We start from the raw sequence: 22,657 nt of genomic DNA on the forward strand, positions 1-22,657 counted from the left end.
AGAAAATAACTGTTATGATTTGATTAGATTCTAAGCATTTACCATTTAGAGCACCACATTCAATTACACAAGCCAGACAGACTATATTAGGAAACCCATATTTAATTAGTGTGTAAGATTCATCAACAGTGACTTAAGCCAGGATGCTTTAACACCAGTCAGATTGCCACAGCATACAATCTTTCCTAGGATCAGCAAGAGAATAATAGTGTAGTATTAATGCCTTGAAGCAAAGGAAAAGGAAAAAAAAAAAAGAGAAAAAGAAAGGGTCAGCATATTTTTTTTGTTTTATGGGGAAAACAAAACAAGATCAGATGGCTTATTACACAGCGCAAACTTAAAAAGCTAAACCTTTCAATGATACTTTTAAAAACAAAACCTCCTATTTAGCAAACAGCATCTGAAATCTCAGCTTATGCACAGCACTATTCATATTGCAAGAGTAAAAGTTGAATACATAATTTAAAGGTAAAGATAAATTAGATGAAAGTGTTTTGAAAATAAGATTATGGGGTCAATGTTTAATACTAACATCTTTTTACTTTTCAAAGTCAGTTTATTCTCTTTATCTAGAGTGTCTATCAGTTTGGTCAATGGGAAAATTCTATTATCTATTTGTTGTCCTCTTGCTTATATATTTAATTGCTATTACCAAAATTTAGGGCTTTAGGTTCAATAAGTTAAATAAATATTGACTACATCCTGTGTTCTGTACAGACGTTAAGGAACCCCAGATACTCTTCTTAAGGGTAGGGGTTTATCTTAGATCCTTGGTCAAAATTTCCTTTTGACCTGCCCGCTCCTCTCTTTTATCTCCAAACTGGTTTTTAAGACGTATACTAAATGTCTGCCTTCCTGCTGCCTTCCATCCCAAAGATGACTGCATTTCATTGGGTGACCTCATAGTCAGTGCAGTGTTTTGGCATTCTATCAGATGAAAAGCCTTATGCAAATGTAAAATACTATTTGTCAAAAAAATGGAAAGTTTGCATTTCCAGAAGATAAAGGGCATCACAGACATCTCAAATTAAAAGAAAAAAAAAGAATACAAAGTAGTGAGAACAGGAGAAAAAACAGCAAAGTCAATTGCTACAGATCACTTTGCATGCCTTGCAATAAGAGCTCCATTTATCTGTACATGGCTCATGAGGGGGAAAAACAGGACGGGAAAATTCAAATGTTATTTGAGTGGAACACTTTTGCCTCAGCAAAATAGGCATAATATAAATGTGTTGATGAATTGTGAAAAATGTAATGGTAAAAATCTGAAAGAACACAGGAAATGCCAAACTGAATCAGATCAGCGGTATGTCTAGTCCAGACACTTTAGAGTAGGCTGCAAAAACCCCAGTAGTGGGCAACTGCAGAATAACTTGCCCTTCTGATATAAATAATGCATCTCTATGGCTATGTGCCCTTGAAATTCCCTCTCAGTCTTCTTAATTTCCATTTTATATTTTACCTGCCATAATTCATACACCTCTCTACTGGCTTCACTAAGTAAGGTTGGATTTACATTTTCTGCAAGACATTTGTTTGTCTTGAAAAGCCTCTTGAAACTTGCCATTTAACTATACTGCTATTTTCCCTACCTTCCTACTACCTTTTCTGCATATACACACACCTTCTGTGAGTCTTAGGTATGTTTAAACAGCCTCCAGCGTGAAGCTAAGTAGTTTTGCAACTAGCTTTCTCTTTGTGACGCCCCAGGTCTTGAACCCAGGCCTGGGAGTCCCCACACAGCTACAGCATCCTAGCCTCCATACAGCGTCTGCTGAATCCTTGTGGGCAGAGAAGCTAGTAGGAATACAGCCTCAGCCAAGGCACCACCCATAGGAACCTGACTGGGGGATTGCCCAGCTCCACTGGTCCAACCATGCTATTTAAACCAGGAGGTGGCATAGGAAGTTTGTCTCAGCAACAACAAGGTGATTTCCTGTTATGGCTGCATTAGGCCCTGCTTATGCCTGTCTCCTGCACCCAACCCTGTTCCTGCTCTGCTTCTGGCTGCCCTCACACTGTTGCATTTGCTCCTGTTCTCACCATACTCCGGCTCCATGCTTGATCCTTACCTCTCCTCCAGTCCCTGCCCTTACTCCTCACATCCAATCATCGACTAGCCCTGGCCCTGACTCAGACTTGACACTTGACTCTGGCATTTTGTGTCTGACCCTCATCTTAGATTCCTGCTTCTAACTCTGGCTCGACTCTTGGCTCTGGTTACTGGCAACTGACTCTCATGCTGACCCTTGGCTTTGCTCCCTAACCTGGATGCCTGCTCCACTCACTAGACCTGACTCCTACTCTGATTACTAGGCCAGACCACAACATTCCTGTTTTTGAAATCACACTTTCTGAACTTTATTGTTGCAAGGCTAGTTTATGAAACAATTCCTCGCCCAAGGGACGTAGAACATAATTATACTGTGGCACGATTATGTAGAGGCTTAATGCTAGTTACTTCTTCAACTGGAAAATTACTGGAATGATCAGAACTAACACTAACAAAAGGCAATCAGCAACATTTAATCCCAGTTTCAGTTTGTGTTCAAATTCTGTGTTTGCAAATTCACTTGAAGGATGTAGCTAGGCAATGTTTTAACATATGAGCTCCCATACGCTCCAACACTGAAACTATACACATTTTTTAATCAGCCATATGCTTTGATTTTACCCTTTTCAGTTTCCAAACTCTAATCTTAAATTTGTGTTTATTATGTGTATTGTATCCGGAATGGGACAGATTAAATATTCAAATTAAATCATATTAGGAAATGTATTAGAATTAGCAAATTTCTGTACCTCTTACATTCAAAACTTAGTGCTAATAAGGTGAAAGAAGCCAGAATTACTTCTTGTATTCCTGGCTCTGCTACAGACTGTGACCTTAAGAAAGAAACCACCTCCTTTTGTGCTTCAGTTTCCCCAGTTGTAAGATGTGGATAATACTTCTTTTACGAGGATGTTGTGCAGTGAAAGTCTAAAAAGGAACTTTGAGATCCTAAGATGGGAAGCGCTACAGAAAAGCAGGTTAAAATTTTTATTCTTGAAGTATCTTGCAGATACTGCAGTATCATTATTTGAGAGGACCAAAGCTTAAGGAACAGTCCAATTTGTTATTTCACAAGCTTATATGCAAACTAACTTCATTCTTCTATAGAATAGCTGCACAGTACCCCTGGGGAACATACCTTCTCCAGTAACTTTACAGACATAATCAAAATTCACTGCAAGACAAAAGCTTTTCGGTTCCATGTTTTAGAACTCTTAGCTGAAAAGCCTTTTTTTTTTTTTGGTACATTTACTGACACCTTAAATCCACTTGATACAATTCTGTCTTGAGTCTTCAAGAGAACCATCTCCTACTGTTTCCTCAAAGACTACACAGCCTTGCATACACTGTCTGAAAAGTCCTCCTTATTTTAAAATAGATTTTAAAGCTCTATATTTTATCTGTTCAGCAAATCAGAGAGGCAGCAGATCATTGTCACTAGGAGATCTTAGCTTTTATCTGGTTTCAGAGTAGCAGCCGTGTTAGTCTGTATCCGCAAAAAGAAAAGGAGGACTTGTGGCACCTTAGAGACTAACAAATTTATTTGAGCTTATCTGTGAGTTAAGCTTCCAAAATCAATTTTTCTCTCCCCAAAGCCAGGAGCTGCAGTCCAGTTGCAATCTCCACAACATAACATATTAGGTTTTCCTGACAACTTCTTTTAGCACTTCTGCTGAGACTAGTCTTATTGATTGAACAAAATGAAATGTAGAATCTGTCCCTCCTCCTATTTTGGATTTAAAAAAAAAAAAAAACAAGTTAGACAAGACTATATGAAGTTACAAAAGACCTTCAAAACTACAGAAGCAGAGACGACCATTCAGATAACAACACCAGTTACATATTAATACAACTGGCTCTCGGTAGTCTCTAAAAAGGAACTTTAATTCTTTTATATGAGAGATTCTAAATTAAGCTTTCATTGCCACTATATGATCCTAGCTTTTAATAAGGAGCTTGTAGCACTCTCCACTGTTAAAAGTGCCTTCCCTATACAACTTGATATGCTATCACCCTTGCATTGCAGAAAGCTGCCTTCAGCCAAACAATAGCCACAAAATGTGAACTTAAAGTGCCAACTTCACAGCCTCATTGCTATCATTTAAATGATGGTATTATTAAGCAATGCTGTCTAGGACAAGACACTCAAATGGATTTATTTTTTGCCACCTCTTTCAAAGCAGAACTTCTGGGACAAACTGCAAAAAGACTGTAATCTCATTGTCTCTTCCTTTGCAAATTTTATTTTCTTTTTAATTTTTTATAAACTCCCCTCCCCAGTGACTCCACAGATTATACACAAACATGCTTTCCAGAATTCCTGTTACAAATTGGAGCAATGGGCTGAATCTCTAGGCCTTAGGGAACGTTTGTTGAAATGATTAATGTTTTAAAAAGGAAGTCTGAGCAAATTCAATAGTCCGCTATTAGAGAATAAATAAAACTGCTTAAGGTGTGGAAGTATTAAAGTTATTTATCAACGTGGAGTACCTTGGCACCCCTTACAAGAATCATATTACTTCCTTCACAACTCTCTTTTTATTTTACAAAGGAAACCTTTTTCACTGATATCTTTGGAGAGAATGCCCTTTTTTAGCCTTATTTCCTATTGACTTGCAAGATGAAGGTATTACTCACTGTCTTATCCATTTCTTTCCCTCATGGAAAGAATTCAGATGTGTCATTAGATCACAAAAGATTGGCCAACTTCTACGCCGTCCTCCAGGAAATTGTCACCAACCACTATGCCTCAATGGAACCCAACATTTAATGCATGATCAACAACTCATCTCATGTTTGACGAGGTGGGAATTTTCTGTAATATTTTTGTAAGTCCTAGGCATGCCTCAGTTTCCTTTTGTACACTGCATTGCTACCCAGTGGGTGCAAAAGTGTTTACACTGCTCCTGGAACAGTGCAGGAGACAGGAGCGGTGTGTGTATCACCTAACTGTCTGGGGAAAATGAATACAGTCATTAGAACTGGCTCAAACCAACCCAAACCAAGAGAGGACCCAGCAATACAAAGATATAACCTGCTGACTGCATAATCAACATCTAACAGCAGAAAACCCCAGCAGGTGGGACTTGTGAACTGAACTGGAGAACAAAGTGTCAGGTGGCTTGAAAAGGGGGGCTTTCTGGACTGATTCAGGAGCCCAGATGAGACATGACAAGAGGGAACCAGCCTGCACCAACCATTTGGCCGCACAGCGTAAATCCAGATGTGTCAGTGAGTTTTCCCCTTCTACTGGCTTTTATTAGCTCTGGATTTAAGCTGTGCAGCCAAATGGTATTGTATTCTGCCCCTGCCTTGGTCTCACACAACTCCCCCTCCCCCGCTCCCAGCAACAACCCTGAGTGAAATTAACAAGGATTCCAGAAATAGCCCCGAATCCCATGGTTCAGACCGCAGAATGAACAGCTAAGTTTAAACTGTTCTTATGCAGGCAGCAGGCTACCTGGGGAGGCTTCTCCCTCAGCCAGTCTCCCTGCTCCAAGCTAGAGGGGATCCCCTGCAGCCCCTGCTGAGTGCGCGGTTGGGGGAATGCAGAGCCTAGCCATGTCGGCAGCCTGGCTGGAGGAGGAGGAGGGAGGACAAGGAGAAAAATGTGACAGTGAGTTTTCAGGCTTATTTCAATAGTAAAATTTTATTACAGACAGTACTGGTAGTAAAAAGAAAAGGAGTACTTGTGGCACCTTAGAGACTAACAAATTTATTAGAGCATAAGCTTTCGTGAGCTACAGCTCACTTCATCGGATGCATTTGGTGGACTGGTAGTACTGGTAGTAGTAATAGTAGCTTTATTTTCTATATCTAAGTCATGCAATGGGAGGGATCCATGAAGTATGTAGGAGAGGTGGGTTGCTTGTGTTTGGACTGTAGAGGTAAGAAATGTAACTCCCAGGAGGGAGGGGGGACCGGAATCGGTAAGAGCTGTATTTTACTTTTACCCCTGGACATAGTACAAGCCTCCCACAAGAGTCTGGCTTGGCTGGATTTGCTGCAGGGAACCACCGAGAGAAACTGGGATCGCTGGTGCCCGAAAGTCCAGTCTTCTTGTCTTGGAGCCCACAGGCTTGCTACTGTGGAACTGTGTTGGTCCTTGGGGCCTGGCACACTAGAGGGTTCATAAGAATGGCCATACTGGGTTAGACCAAAAGTCCGTCTAGCCCAGTATCCTGTTTTCTGACAGTGGCCAATGCCAGTTCCCCAGAGGGAATGAACAGAACAGATAATCATCAAGTGGCTAAGCAGCAGTTCTGCTGGGAAGGACCTGGGGATTACAGTGGACAAGAAGCTGGATATGAGTCAGCAGTGTGCCCTTGTTGCCACGAAGGCCAATGGCATATTGGGCTGTATTAGTGGAGCATTGCCAGCAGATCGAGGGAAGTGATTATTCCCCTCTATTCAGCACTGGTGAGGCCACACCTGGAGTACTGCATCCAATTTTGGTCCCTCCCACTACAAAAGGGATGTGGACAAATTGGAGAGAGTCCAGCAGAGGGCAATGAAAATGACTAGGGGGCTGGGGCATGTGATTTATGAGGAGAGGCTGAGGGAACTGGGATTATTTAGTCTGCAGAAGAGAAGAGTGAGAGGGGATTTGATAGTAGCCTTCAACTATCTGAAGGGGGTAAGAGGATGGAGCTAGGGTTGTTCTCAGTGGTGGCAGATTACAGAACAAGAAGCAATGGTCTCAAGTTGCAGTGGGGGAGGTCTAGGTTGGATATTAGGAAACACTATTTCACTAGGAAGGTGGTGAAGCACTGGAATGGGTTACCTAGGGAGGGGGTGGAATCTCCATCCTTAGAGGTTTTTAAGGCCCTGTTTGACAAAGCCTTGGCTGGGATGATTTAGTTAGTGTTGGTCCTGGTCCTGCTTTGAGCAGGGGGTTGGACTAGATGACCTCCTGAGGTCTCTTCCAACCCTAATCTTCTATGATTCTAAGTGATCCATGCCCTGTCGCCCATTCCCAGCTTCTGGAATACAGAGGCTAGGGACACTATCCCTGCCCATCCTGGCTAATAGCCATTGATAGATCTATCCTCCATGAACTTATCTAGTTCTTTTTTTAACCCAATTATAGTCTTGGCCTTCACAACAGCCTCTGGCAAAGAGTTCCACAGGCTGACTGTGCAGTGTGTGAAGAAATACTTCCTTTTGTTTGTTTTAAACCTGCTGCCTATTAATTTCATTTGGTGACCCCTAGTTCTTGTGTTATGAGAAGGAGTCAATAACACTTCCTTATCTACTTTCTCCACACCCGTCATGATTTTATAGACCTCTATCATATCCCTCTTTAGTCATCTCTTTTCCAAGATGAAAAGTCCCAAATTTATTAATCTCTCCTCATATGGAAGCTGTTCCATACCCCTAATCATTTTTGTTGCCCTTTTCTGAACCCTTTCCAATTCCAATACATCTTTTTTGAGATGGGGTGACCACATCTGCACAGAGTATTCAAGATATGGGCATATAATGGTTTTATATAGAGGCAATGTGATATTTTCCTGTCTTGTTATCTATCCCTTTCTTAATGATTTCCAACAGTGTTCGCTTTTTTGCACTGCTTCCGCACATTGAGTGGATGTTTTCAGAGAACTATCCACAATGACTCCAAAATCTCTCTTGAAGTGGTAACAGCTAATTTAGATCCATCATTTTATATGTATAGTTGGGATGATGTTTTCCAATATGCATCACTTTGCATTTATCAACATTGAATTTCATCTGCCATTTTGTTACTCAGTTTAGTGAGATCCCTTTGTAGCTCTTTAAGGTCTCCTTTGGACTTAACTATCTTGAGTAGTTTTGTATCATCTGTTAACCCGAACCCCTAACCTTCATCATCAGTAGAAATTAGAAAACCAAGCCATCATTTGATTGGATGAGACTTATTTCCTCTGGTGGTATTATTATAATTTAATATTTGTATTAGAGTAGTGCCTGAAAACCCCAATCACTGGAATCCAGGTCCCATTGTCCTAGGAACTGTACATTTAAAAAAAAATCCAATCCCTGGTACTGCTATTTTATACATGCTTTCCTGTTACTGAAGCAGATAAAAAGGTAAACTTTAGAGATATTCTCTACTATAGTCACTTTACTACTGCAGAGAACTCTCTAATTTATCAGATGTAAGCATAACAGAACCAGTAACTGTAAACTGAAGTTAGCACAGTTCAAGCTGAAAGTAGATGCAAGTTTTTCATAATCAGGGTAGTTAACCAAAGGAACCCATTTTCCAACTTTTTATCAAAAGGTTCTCCTTTACTTGACATATTTAGATCAAACGATGCAGTGATGTCAATTCAGATATTTATTTGGGTGGGGGGAGGAGGGGAAATTCTGTTACGCTGTTCCCAGGTAGTGACATCATTCCAGTCCTGCTTTCCCTGCCTCCTCCTGCAGGCACTCCAGGCCTCCCCAAGCTGGAGAGTCTCTCCTTTCTCTTACTCACACAACGCACAAGCCAGTGGTGCCAGAAACCAAGATTTCAGTGGACTCCCCTGCGCGCCATCACACAGGAACAGACTCCCTGCACAGGTCAAATCTGAATGGTGTTGCAACCCCATGCACCAGGTCACAATGTCACTCACTAAAATTTGGCCTGGCTGCCCCTCCATCTGACTGGGTCAAATTGCAGTGCCAATGAGACCACACAGCTGAAGCAATGGTCAGTATCACCCAATCAGCATTGTATTAATTTAGTATGGGATCACTGCTTAAAACTGATAGAGTCATGGTCCCCGTGAACTCCACAATCTATGGAACTTTGACCAAGCACAAAAACTTTGGGGAGGGAAGGAGGGGGCTTTGCTCCCCTAGTCTCCTCTAATTGGTGCCACTGAATGTTTTTCAAAAGGAATATGAGCTAATTCAATTTACAGTTATCAGGTAGGTCCTTCATGCAAGAATCACTTTGTAAAATTATGTGGTCTGCATTATGAAAGAAGTCAGAGGAGATCATAATGGTCTTTTCTGGACTTAAAATTTCTGTAGTCAGACATCTGATGAAGATCAGATTGATTAAAAACAACAACAAAAACAAAAACAAAAACAAAAAAAATACTTATTAGTGACATCTGATCTCCTCTAAAACAGATTTTCTTTTAACTTCTTTTAACTTCTTCTTTTCTTTAGTCCTTTACAAGAACTGAATTTTGCAGATGACGTGTGGAAAATGCACTGAACTGTAATAAGTATTTTATTCTAGTAACAATCTGTTAAATGTATATCTAAATATTTTCCTATCTTAACTGGAAAGAAAAAAGTGTAAATGCATCAAATCTGTTTAATGGTATTGCTGAATGGTATTACTAGAGAGTCTAAAAACAACTTACTTGTTTAACTACTTCTTTGTACTTAGTCTTCATTTCTTGTAAAGCAGGAAAATAAATGGCGGAGTCTACCAAAGCAATTTTTCAGAAAAAGTAGTTGTGTTGGCAAAGCGAGAGCACAGAATGAGAAACCCTATAATTTTTTGTCTCTAATCTTTAAACTGGTGTGGGCTAAAATATTTAAGATCAGAAGGAAAAAGGAGCTTAGTACACAACTACTGAACAAAAACTAAGATTAAACAAACATGCTAAGAGAAAAGTTAAGGGAACATCCTGATAAACCATAAGATCTTTCTACTCTGGAGATATTGAGCAATAAGGAAATTCTATTTCAACTCCTTCAATGCAAGTAATTAAATTGTAAATATATATTCATAATAATAAACTGCTTCTTAGCACTGAAAAACAATAATGGCCCTCTACTGACAGACAGCTTCTGCTGATTACTCTGCTGTATAATAAAGGCTGTTACTTGGCTAAATGTTACTTGTGTCAATCTCCCTTTAAGAAAAACTAATTAAGGATCTTTTATGTAGTTGAACTATAGCTATGTCATTAAAGAAGGAAGTTGGCCTTTCAACTGAAACCAGAAAGCCTTAAAACAAAGTTAGTAATATGGCAGAGTTGGATGAAATTCCTAGATATGTTGCCAATCCCCTAGTTCCCCCAGCAAATTCCAGAGCATTTAGAGCATTATGAAAAATTACGTAAGTCAGAATTACAATTGTAGCTAAAGGGGAATTTTTTTTTTTGTTAAAGAAGATAGTTCAGCTTCGTCATATAAATTAGAGTTATCAAAACAAACCGAAGTTTCTAAATCAGTGCTGGGAGAAGTACAGAAGGCCATTAAAACATTACCTGAAGGGAAAATTCTTCACTCCAGATGCTACTAAAATAGAGTTTTATTAGAAGAGAACAAAACCTACTGGTAATTCTTTTCTCTTCATACTCAAGAATCTTACTAATGTTATTTTAAAAATTCCTTCTTTTTCATATGTTCTTATGGTAAAGACAGAAATACAGATTACATAATTTATGTAGGTTTCAGAGTAGCAGCCGTGTTAGTCTGTATTCGCAAAAAGTACTTCGTAATGCATCCGATGAAGTGAGCTGTAGCTCACAGAAGCTTATGCTCTGATAATTTATGTAGATTTCCCCTTTAAATAAAGATGCACAAAATCTATTAAATTAGTTTCGGCTTTAAAGTCTTAACCTCTTAACTAATAAGTAACACAGCCTTACTAATAAGTATTAAAACAGTGCATAACTAAGTAAATTTCAAGAACGCATAGTAGTCAGTTCTTAGGACTCTATTGTGTCTTCACAAACAGGACATGTGGTAAAAGCTTTCAATGGTTACTTAAGGGAAGAGTAATGATGAGAAGTTGGTAGGCAAGACACATTTGGGGGCACTGTATGACAATACAAAATACAGTAAAAACACAACTGTATAAAATTATCCATTCACCATGACTATATTAGTCTGAATCAATAAATGCAGAGCGATTTCATGCTAACATTCCTGTTTCATAAAAACCTTACGTTGCTCATTTTTTCAATGGTTTCTCAAAAACACTGGATGGAGCTATAAATAAAATAGCCTTTCCGTATAGAAACTATATTATAAAAAACTACATAGATCTAGAGGAAAGAATACGATTTCATTTCACCTGAAGGGACAATAAGGCAAGTAAGTAAAATGAAGCCCAGTGCTTCATATTTTGAATTAAGGGTACAGGTATTAAGTATGCACTGACATGCCTGTACAATCTGTCCAAGAGTTGGGAGGTATGTGAAACACTGAAGAATCATGCAGAAGTCAAGATTTTGGGGACTGCTTTTCTCCCCCATTCTGGCCTCTATATGCCATCCCAGTAACATACAAGAGCCATATAGGACATACAACTGACCAGGGGAGAATTCCCTCAGTGCAGGTACAGAACAATTAAGCTTTATGAGATAGGGTTCTCATCTTCTGACAGGATTCAAAGGGAACTTCCTGATAAATCATAAGACCTTTCTATTCTGGAGATATTGAGCAATAAGGAAATTCTATTTCAACTCCTTCAATACAAGTAATTAAACTGTAAATGTATATTCATAATAATAAACTGTTTCTTAGCACTGAAAAACAATAATGGCCCTCTACTGACAGACAGCTTCTGCCGATTATTCTGCTGTATAATAAAGGTTATTACTTGGCTAAATGTTACTTGTGTCAATCTCCCTTTAAGAAAAACTAATTAAGGATCTGAAATGAAATAGGATGAAATGCATCCGATGAAGTGAGCTGTAGCTCACGAAAGCTTATGCTCTAATAAATTTGTTAGTCTCTAAGGTGCCACAAGTACTCCTTTTCTAATTAAGGATCTGTTATGTAGTTGAACTATAGCTGTGTCATTAAAGATTTCTGCCAATTCAGGAAAAGTAAAGGAGAATTTGAGAGAATGGTCTAATTACATCCACATGATAGATGTAGAACAACTGCCAGCAGAAGTTAGTCTTTTGTTGAGAAAGATCTCAACACACTTTATAAGCATAATATCCCATTAACCAGATTCACATACCATTTGAAAGTTTAAAATATTAGAAAGGTTTACTCTGAAAGAGCTTGTTTAAATTTAGTTTATTACACGCTGCTCAATAAAACCTTGATAATGTATTCATGTTTAAAATGAGCACACAGTAACACTCATTAGACCATTTACCTAGAACAGCAGAAAAACTGAAATCTTCTTAAATGCTTTATAGCGTTTAAGAAACAAAAAACATCTAAGTACCACATCATCCTATTTTGAGTATTTCACTCTACCTTGGGGCTCCTCCAATTCTTTGTTAGCAACCTGATGCTGCCCAGACACCCAAACAATTACCCCTTCCACTTCCTCCTGAACGGTGATACAATTTCAACAAACAAGGACCCAAACTAAATGTTTATCCACAATTCAAACTGAGCCTAAACTGAACCTTTATTAAGGATATTTTTGGATAATTTTTCCTTCAGTATTTTCCATCTATGCTATCTTTGCACTTCTTGGACCCCTCTTAGTTACAAGCAGCACAGCTAGTGGCACTGTCATAACACCATGAGAAAAGCTACAGCTACACCAGAAACAAGTACCACCAATTTTAAAACAGTTTTTAAAATTCTCCAGATTTAGGAGATTAAGATTACAATAAAAAATTTTGGACACTTCTCTAGACAAACATTTTGAGAATCGCATATCATAAAAGTTTACAGTAGCCAAAATCCTAGCTGAAGACAACACAGCTATTCACTTACACTGAAACAAAAGGGTCACTTTGGAACAATGACAAACTTTCCATATACCGTATCTCATTCCCAACCCCTGGTGGCTGGACAGCAATGCAAAGCACTAGCACCAAGCCAGTTCTCTAGGGGCATATTTTAACCATTAGTAAATTCCTGTTATAAGAAGAAATTAAACTGATGTGATTTATTGAAGTTGGTCATCAAAAGAAATTAAAGGTTTTAAGAAAAATGCTATGCCTTCCACAACACTCACTTTATTCACCTATACTTAGACAGGTTTTTGGACAACTAAATGTAAAGAATAGAGGGGCAAATAAAGAATTAACAATGCTGAAAGACACTCTGGAGCTGAACTGGAAAAGCAATCAAAATACAGCAGGAGCTTATATTCAGCCCGTTAGCAAACTGTTAACCGGTGCAATACAGAAACAGCAGAGTCAACTGTGAAAGGTGCCTAGATTTTTGAGGATCCACAGCTGAATTCCCCATCTGCCATAAAAAGTTCTTGTTTCCTGCAGAAATAAGAGGGAGAACCAGAAAAACACTGGCAGAATGTAGATGGCATTACATGGATTCATTCCTGGAGTGCCATTTGGCTAGCGTATGAACACAGCACTTGTTACTCAACTTACTCAACAGCTGCCTCAGTCTTCAAACCAGACGTGTAAAATAAAACTGCACAAAGCTTGGTAACAAATAATACTGGGTCTGGCTTTTCTGAACTGAAAGGGTTTTAAATGTTGTTAGGAATATCTATTATCATCTACTACTCTCCCCTCCTCCTCCTCTTCCTTAGTGTGGAACCATTTGCCAACATCAACATTTTCTGGCCAGCGAGCTTCCACTTACAACATAAAACCATTCTAATTAAAAGGTTTCAGAGTAGCAGCCGTGTTAGTCTGTATTCGCAAAAAGAAAAGGAGTACTTGTGGCACCTTAGAGACTAACAAATTTATTAGAGCATAAGCTTTCGTGAGCTACAGCTCACTTCATCGGATGCATTTGGTGGAAAAAACAGAGGAGAGATTTATATACACACACACAGAGAACATGAAACAATGGGTTTATCATACACACTGAAAGGAGAGTGATCACTTAAGATAAGCCATCACCAGCAGCGGGGGGGGGGGGGGGGGGAAAGGAGGAAAACCTTCCATGGTGACAAGCAGGTAGGCTAATTCCAGCAGTTAACAAGAATATCAGAGGAACAGTGGGGGGTGGGGTGGGGGGGGAGAAATACCATGGGGAAATAGTTTTACTTTGTGTAATGACTCATCCATTCCCAGTCTCTATTCAAGCCTAAGTTAATTGTATCCAGTTTGCAAATTAATTCCAATTCAGCAGTCTCTCGTTGGAGTCTGTTTTTGAAGCTTTTTTGTTGAAGGATAGCCACTCTTAGGTCTGTGATCGAGTGACCAGAGAGATTGAAGTGTTCTCCAACTGGTTTTTGAATGTTATAATTCTTGACGTCTGATTTGTGTCCATTCATTCTTTTACGTAGAGACTGTTCTCTGTGTGTGTGTATATAAATCTCTCCTCTGTTTTTTCCACCAAATGCATCCGATGAAGTGAGCTGTAGCTCACGAAAGCTTATGCTCTAATAAATTTGTTAGTCTCTAAGGTGCCACAAGTACTCCTTTTCTTTATTCTAATTAAAAGGTTTGCAGCAACTGGAATAGAAGCAAAATCCAATTCCTATTATAAACCAGTGGTTATTCTGCATAAAACTGATAGCGTACATAAGTGTAGATACATTCTGTATAAAGGCACAGTTTTAACATATCCCAAATGGGATTATTTAGTTTCCAAAATCTAACTCTTCTCTACCTTTCTGAGAGTTGGGTGCCTAGTTTCCTGATGCCATGCATCTTATAGATCTCAGGTAGCCGTAAGAATAACCTCTTTTTAGGTTTACAAAATATATTCCAAACACTGAAATTAAATTATATAACAAAATTTCAAGTTACCAGGGAATTATGAAAATTCAGTGCCTAAAATAAAGGGAGAACCTCTGGAATCAGATGTCAGAAGCAGATTTTCATAGTATCAAGTCCTAAACATGCTGCAAGCCAATTATTATTTTGGAGTTTAATAACCCACAAATATATTACCTATTTAGATAAGAATTGCTTTTTAAGGAGCTTGGCAAAACATTTTAAAATATTTTCTTTATTCCAATTTACAGCACATCAATTAACAGATGCTCTTCCCATGATCTGGAAACCCTTAACACATTTTTAAAACTCCATCATACACAGACACCATGAACTTCAGCATCCTACCTTGTAATTGTCGTCCATTATAACCATGACAGATAAAAAGTGTGAAGATGCATTAAACCCTCCCCACTCTAAACTTGAATCTGTCCCAAATTACCAAAGAAGTGGCGAAGCTAAACTGGAAGGTTAACAAGTCTGATCTAAGGTGGACCAAGGAGGAAGCAATTTCAGAGTCTTGGGGACTTCGTGGGGAACACATTGGTGGTAGCTCTGCCACTCAGCCAGCACCTCTGTAGACCTCACCTGCAGCAGTATGGCACAAGGAGAGAGGCTGGCCTATTATAACCCTGTTCTAAACCATTGCTGACATTGTAAATTAAAACCAACACCACGAACTCCACCGTGAAACCCACAGACAAGAAGAATCACATCAAGTGTACCATGCAGAGAATGCAATAAGCCACTGAAGATACAGTTACACTGCAAAACACTGGAGGTGGCAGTATGTGTAGTTACATGCATCAGTGAAAAGTAAGGTGAGGCAACAGGGAAAGGCTGTATTGGGGTGGGGGGGTTAAACCCGAGCAGCACTGCGAGCCTGTGTACCAGGGATCAGGTTACGATCTCTGGAGCAAGTGACAGAACCATGCCAGCACAGCAGGTTTGGGCTGCAGGAGCCACTGCTGTGAGTTTGCTGTGTAACTCGCCCTCCCACCCCCAGGTATTCCCTCTCCTCTCAGGGCAGCAACCCCACAAGCCCAAGAAAGTTTGGGAACCACTATACTAGACCAAAAAAAGGGGGGGGGGGGTATTTTTCTGGCATAATGCAACACCTGCAGGACTGTTAAAATAGTTACAGTTTAAGCCAGTTTTAGACAGGACATTTGGCCGTTTATGCAAACAGTGAGGCTCAAATGCAATGTTAGCAACCAGCCCATTTTTTCATCTGTGCTCCATTACGCAACAGCTGACTAACTGCTCGCAATGTCTACAAATACTGGAGGAAATGGAAGCTGGAGGAGCAATGCAAGGCACTGAATTACATTCCACAATTTCAGAGGGTCTGAACAGCTATAACAATGAGTTGTGGTGTAATTGAGTTACAGAATTTAACAAAAGCTGAGAATCCCAGAAGACTGACTATATTGAAAAAATTAAAATTCTGTTGAGCTTCCCTGAATCGGGCTCAATCAGTTACGCTTAGATAATATTGTTTTTCCTAGTAATGGAATATTCAAAGAAGCCAAAATAAAACAATTTATAAGTGATCTAAAAAGCAGGGGCTATTGACTGAGCCATCTCAGAGTGATCTGGCCTAGTTAAAAGTTAATTAATCAAGGACATCTCCAGCCTGCTAATATTCTTCCATATTTGGGGCCACTCTGTACACCATACTACTGCAGTTAACATCAGCAGGAATGCTTGAGCTGAAGCGTTGTTGGTGTAAATGAGAAGGAGCTGCTGACTGGGCATTTTGTACAAGGGCTCCACACCATTAGAACTCATATCTTGGCCTAATTACCATCAAGATACGTCCCCAAATGCACATTTTTCTTAAGATTCTGAAAACAGAGGACAAACGTGAATAGAATGAGTTCCTGGAGAAGGAGGTTGGTTTTAGCTTTTTTATTTTCCTGGTTTACTAGTTATGGGTCATATTGGATGACACTGTTGCACTTTAATTAGTTGCAATTTAATATCCATATCAATATTACATTATGTCAAGACTCCTAGTACATAGCCTTACAAATTCTTGATTAGAGGGAGTGTAAATTCACACAAAAATAAATTCAAGTGTTGTTACTACTTATATTAGAGATATAGTGAAAAGATTTGAATGGTCAACTCTACACTACCATTATTTCGAGGATGAAAAATTTAATTAACAAAAAAATTTGACAGAATTACAAGTAGGAAAAGCGAGACTGAGTTAAATCAAGACCTAGAGATCTGCAGACTGCAAGATTTCTGCGAAACTACACTAGGAATCATTCTAAGTATACTTTACATGCTGCATTCGCACGAAGATGGCATGGATAGCCTAATGCATCATTTTCCATCTCCAACCTCAAGGATTCTTAAAATGAAGAGCCCTAAAGTGAAACAGTATGAGGCTCTGGATGCCAAATTTCTCAAACATACCAGTTAGATATGATTGTAATTGTACATTGTTCTCAGTTACACACACAAAAATCCCTTAATCATGGAGATACAGTCAGCAGAATTACCAGTGAGTAGGATTTTTTCTAATAATGCCAGGCATTCTAGCACAGCCATTATTAAACTGGAGAATGGAAGGGCACAAAGACGACTGTACAGCTGTTTCTGATACAAGATCAGACAAAGCAGCAGATATGAAGAGAAGTCAATCATTAAAATAATGAATGAGTTTCAGATAAAATGCAAACATAACTGTCTCTTTCAACTTACAACTGGGAAGGAAAAATGCAACAGATTTTTTCAGAAGAGAATAGCTTGACCTTCTGTACTAAACATGGAGATATTTTCTTTCATCTGTTTGATTTGATATTTTCTGAAAAAGAGAGCAATGCACTGAACAAACTGGTATTCAACTGCAAGTGCCTGTTTTTCAGCACTCTTTAAATAATTTAATTCTAGATTTCTCTGAGGATGACTAAGATGACAAGCAAAACATCAAGATACTCAACCTCCCAGCAGATTCTGGATGAGCTGCATAAGCAGCATGCTTAACCCATGGAACAGTTCACATCTCCTTACAGCAGGGTGTCAAAGTAATTGTGTGAAAACAGCTTAATTTCAGTTTTAATTATTGTTTGCGGGCCCTGATACAGATTTAGGACTATATACTACCCACAATCCACAGAGGAATGTTCAACCATTGACACCAGAGAGGGGTGTCACCACTATATCCTCCTCTGTTTCTCCACTTCTCCCCTACATTTTTCTCTCCCTCTCTCCTTTTCTTTTCTCTACATTTTCCTCCCTGCAGCAACTTCAAATTCTCTCTATTTAGGCTACCATCCCTGTCTTACTCCCTTTCCAATCCCATCTGCTAAAATCATCAGCAATTAAATGTCAACTCCATTTCTAGTATCAACATTAGGCCTTAAGAATTAAAATACTGAATGGAAAGAATAGGCATGAGGGGAACTTACACTTCTGATAGCATTTATTGTTTGCAAACTCAAGATGATGGCATGGAATAAATATATACATGTTTTGAAGGTTCTTTGAAACCACGAGGACTAGCAACTTTGGGGGTGAGGAGTGCTTTAAAAAAACCCCCAAAGCTTAGATTTTGCAGGATATGAATTTGTCACATGACTGACAACTATCAAATGAGTTAGATCAGACTTGAAAGCCAAATATTTGACACCATTCCTGTACAGTAGTACAAATGTGCAATTACAGAGCATCAGAAATTATAGTTGTCATCTGCCTAGATCATAATGTCAGATGCCAAGACCTTACAGAGAGATTACCAGGATTCAATCAGGTTGCAACTTAAAAGTGCACAATAATATAATTGCCACATTCAAGAATGTAACATGCAAACATGATCTGAAAGCTACAAATCAAATTACAAGGATATTTTAAAACAAACCTGCCAATTTATTTATTTATTTTTTTGAAGATCCATAATTATGCACTCAATCTACTGCAGAGTTTCAGTCAATAGATAATTGCCTTTCTGGACAGTGGGGATTTCTAAAATAAACAGTATTGTCTGGATTATATTCATTTATAAACAAAGAATTGTGAAATGTAGATCCTGAAACTATGAACTCCTGGAGCAGATGTGTAGCTATTATGTTTTATCGTGTTACATCCAGCTTAGAAAAACTTTTGCTTGCTGTTCAGTGACTAAATGAAAGAAACTGCTGTGCTCTAAGCCAGGAGTTCTCAGGAGAAATTTTTTGGTGGCTTCAGAGTACGGCCACCAACTCTTGCTGGTGGCTGCTCTCACACTTTTCCCGAAAATATTTAAATCAGCTTTAGGAAAAGCAAATAAATATGTGCATAGACACGTCCAAATCATTGTAGTTTATTTATTGCTAGCTAGTAAGTCTGCTGTGAGAAGTGATATTAACAAACATGCCAGTATCACTTCTCACAGCAGACTTACTCAGCCCTGCCAAGCTTGGGGACAAATTAAGCCCTGGATGTGGGGGGCTGAGGGAAGCAGCGGGGGGCTGGAGCCTAAAGCACCGCAGCCAGAGCCTGGGGTCTACCGCTTCACGGACAGAGCCCGGGGCTGGAGCAAAAACTCCATCAGCCAGCCCCGCCACCCCAGAGCTGAAGACCAAAGCCTGAGTCTCACCACCCCTGGGAAGGTGGGAAATTCACTGCCTGCCTGCTCTTCCAGCATTGTGCCCCAGGTGTCTCCAGCCCCTGCTGGCAGCCCCAGCAATCAACACTAAGGCGGTGCATCCAGGAGCAACAGGGAGGCTGTTATTTTGCCACCCACCCCCACCCTATCACAGCCCAGATGGCTGTGGCCGCAAGAAAAGCCCCTGGTGGCTGCATGCGGCCGCAGTGGCTGCATTTGAGAAACACTGCTCTTAGCCACTATTGGGCTAATCATATCTGTTCTGCTGAAAGACATAAGCCTTAAAAGTCTAGTGTTTTAATGCAGAGGAAGTGTGCAAAAACTGTTGTGAAAATTTCTGTGAAAAATAGTGCTCAGCAAGTAAAACAGCTGTGGTTTTACTTAAAAAAAAAAAAAAGACAAAATTGTAAGACCAATTACCTTCCATGTGTACACAAGAAAGCTGAGTATTGCACAGCATCCTGACCACCTACTACAGCTATAGCACTGAATGCATGTACAATGTAGAGTTTATATGAAGTCATCTAGCCTAGTGTTAAAAATTTCACATAACAAAGGAAGGTTTTTTTTGACATTATCCGTAGTCTAGATCTTTGCTCATTCTCTCCCTTCTATTTGCCTGTTTAATCACAGAAAAGTTATTTGGCCATTTCAGTGGGTAATGTGTAAAAGTGGTTTTCCATGTATTAATAATCTTATTCCAGCTATGGTGAGGTTATCCATATTTACAAATATATCACAAATCCCCTTTCCCCTGAAGATTTAAAAAAAACTTTTACAAAGTTGTGATCAGAATCCTCACTTTATATAAGGGAATAAACAGACAGGTAAATTACTTTCCTCTAGATCATATAATTAGTCTATCGCTCAACTGCGAACAGTTTTTAGTCTCTAAGATGCCACAAGTACTCCTCGTTCTTTTTGAGAACTGAACGTCATTTGATTCCCAATCCTCTCTTCTAGCCACTAGATATTAATGCCTCTTTGTTCTGTAATGAGGCCTTCTAGGAAGTGTGTATTTTAGGGTCTGTCTTTTCTGGGGTGATTAAAATTATCCCTGCCTTTGACTTGGAGTTATGTTGCATTCCACCTGCTTAGCTATTGATAACCTACCATGTTTCATTGCTTAGGGAGCGTGAAGTTCTATAGGACAACTGATGCAGGTGTGACTGTAATGCAAGTCAAAAAATGCCCTAGCTGCTGCTGTCCATGTCAACTAAATGGCTCTCTTCTGTCAGAGCCTTGGCATTGTGTTCAGAGTGAAACATACATAGTCACATACAAAAGAGTAGGCAATTTAATAAAAGGCAACATCTCTGCAAGTGTGTGTGTGCATGCGCATGTGCCCGCGCTTCTCCTCCTACTCCTCCCTCCCCAATCCTTAAGGCTCACTTTCTCTTCTGTCACTCAAGACTCCAGGCCTTTTTCAAACTAACCTCTATAAATAGAGCAGCATCCCTCCATTTATTCAACAAGCACTCCTTTCTTCAAAATTCCCTCACTAAAAAATTCTCCCGGGAACCACCATTGGAAAGGAGCAGAACGTGGGGTCACCAGGCGGCCCCTTGGCTGTAGCTTCTCCAGCATGGTTGCTGTATAGATGGAGGAGACCCCGCGTGAAAGGGCTATTGCAGCACAGCTGCTCCAGAGGAGCTGCAGCACCACATTCTGTTCTTCCTCTTTCTGGTACGCTGTACCAGCTATAAATATCTTGCTGGTATGGTGGACTGGACTGAACCGCCCTACTTGTACTGCTGGTTTAATCTGACGTAAACTTCTCAATTTAACTAACTCCACATTCGTCCTTGTTCTGATCACATCCACCCAAAATTAAAGCAGTTTGATTAGATGAAAACGGGAACTATAAGGTAACACATTACTAGTAGTGGCACTTCCCAAACAACTCTTTTTAGTATTAAAGAATGTACTCTTGGTCTGACTTTCTTTCAAATCACATATTCACCTGCTAACATATTCTCATTGTAAAGTATAGGTTAATTTGCTCTAATAAAAAGGTTAAAATAGAATCCAACCTAGTATTTCATCTAATCTGGCTAGCTAACATGATCCAAGAGACTGCCATCTTAAGTATTACAATTAAGCTCGTTTCAAATAATGGGTCAATTAACAGAACATTCTTACTCAAAATAATTTCAAATAAGAAATATTAGCATATTGCCACTTTACTAGTTAAATATCAGATTAAGAAAACTAAAATGAAAACCATTAAGACCCCTTTAAATACTTTCCCAACAAACCTACAAACTTTGCAGTGGCAAATTCATCTTTAAGTCCAGAGTGGAATCTTGTATTAGAGCTACTGTAATACATGTTGTTCTAATGGTAGCTCTCTAATTTTTATGGCTCCCATCTCTCATTTCTTTTTTTCCTACTGCTCCTATAAGCTCTCTGTCTTCTTCCATAAATATTTTATTATGATCAAATTATGTGCAGAGATCTTTTCCTATCTTTGAATAAACCATTAACTTCTGGAGAGTAATCTTAATGAAATCAGAGGTTTTTCCAAGTTATTTATATTTCATTATGGTAGAAACTCAAACGTCTCATTTAAATCAAGCAATAATTAAGATATTAGAGCCTCTTTTTCCTGTTTTTCATGCATTATGATTAATTCCTTACAGGGTGCCCACTAGCTAGCATTTTGTTTCTGCCTTTGCTTGGAGATGGGGCTAACCCTAGATGCACTGCATGCACTCAGTAGTCTCCAAGTGACACTATAGATGCTCGTAATCCTGCCTCATTCAAAGAGTCTGCTTGGGAAAAAAAGAAAATAAGATTTTGATCATATTACCTCCTGAGAATACAACCAAGTCCTAAATGACCATATGTAAACTGAACAGTGAAATTATATGAAGGGCATAGGACTATTAATAATTAAGTCATTCAAACTAGGTCTAGTCATCCAATAGACATACTATATGCCAGCTGTTGCTAATACTATGGAATTCTTCCATATTATGAAATAATGCATCACAGGAAATGTCTGAAGCACAAATGTGGATGGAATAGTTTAAAGAGGTTTTATGGTACAATGTGAAAAAAAAAGCTTCAGTTAAACCTGCTTTCTCTTGCTTTGACCCAATATTTATCTTTGATCAAGAGCATCACAAAATAGGTTTTTACAATAGCTTTTTACATCTTTAGGATTTTTTTCAGTACTTTTCATGTCTCAAATTTGGTTCTACAGTTGAAAAACTTTTGGGACCTTGATGATTCCAGAATTTAAATACTATCAACCTCTTTCTTGTATTTTTGGTTTTGAGAAGAAGGCTACAAATTGCACAGTTCACAGATACAAAAAAAGCAAAAGCAGTTTTACAGACATCAAACCACAAATCAAGACTATCTCTGCTAAAACTGGGCATCAATTGTTTCCTATAGCAAAGGTAAATATTAAGTACATAATCATTGCACTGGTATTAAGGCTAATTACAA

At 39.0% G+C, this 22,657-nt stretch overlaps 1 protein-coding gene across 5 annotated transcripts in view; it reads right to left on the reverse strand.

The window, feature by feature from the left end:
- Window positions 1-22,657, reverse strand: part of MAGI3 (membrane associated guanylate kinase, WW and PDZ domain containing 3) — a 198,248-nt gene that overhangs the window by 119,484 nt on the left and 56,107 nt on the right. The gene's annotated exons all lie outside the window — the stretch shown is intronic.

This window comes from Dermochelys coriacea, chromosome 21, assembly GCF_009764565.3.
Source record: "Dermochelys coriacea isolate rDerCor1 chromosome 21, rDerCor1.pri.v4, whole genome shotgun sequence".
In the NCBI taxonomy this organism is placed as follows: domain Eukaryota; kingdom Metazoa; phylum Chordata; order Testudines; family Dermochelyidae; genus Dermochelys; species Dermochelys coriacea.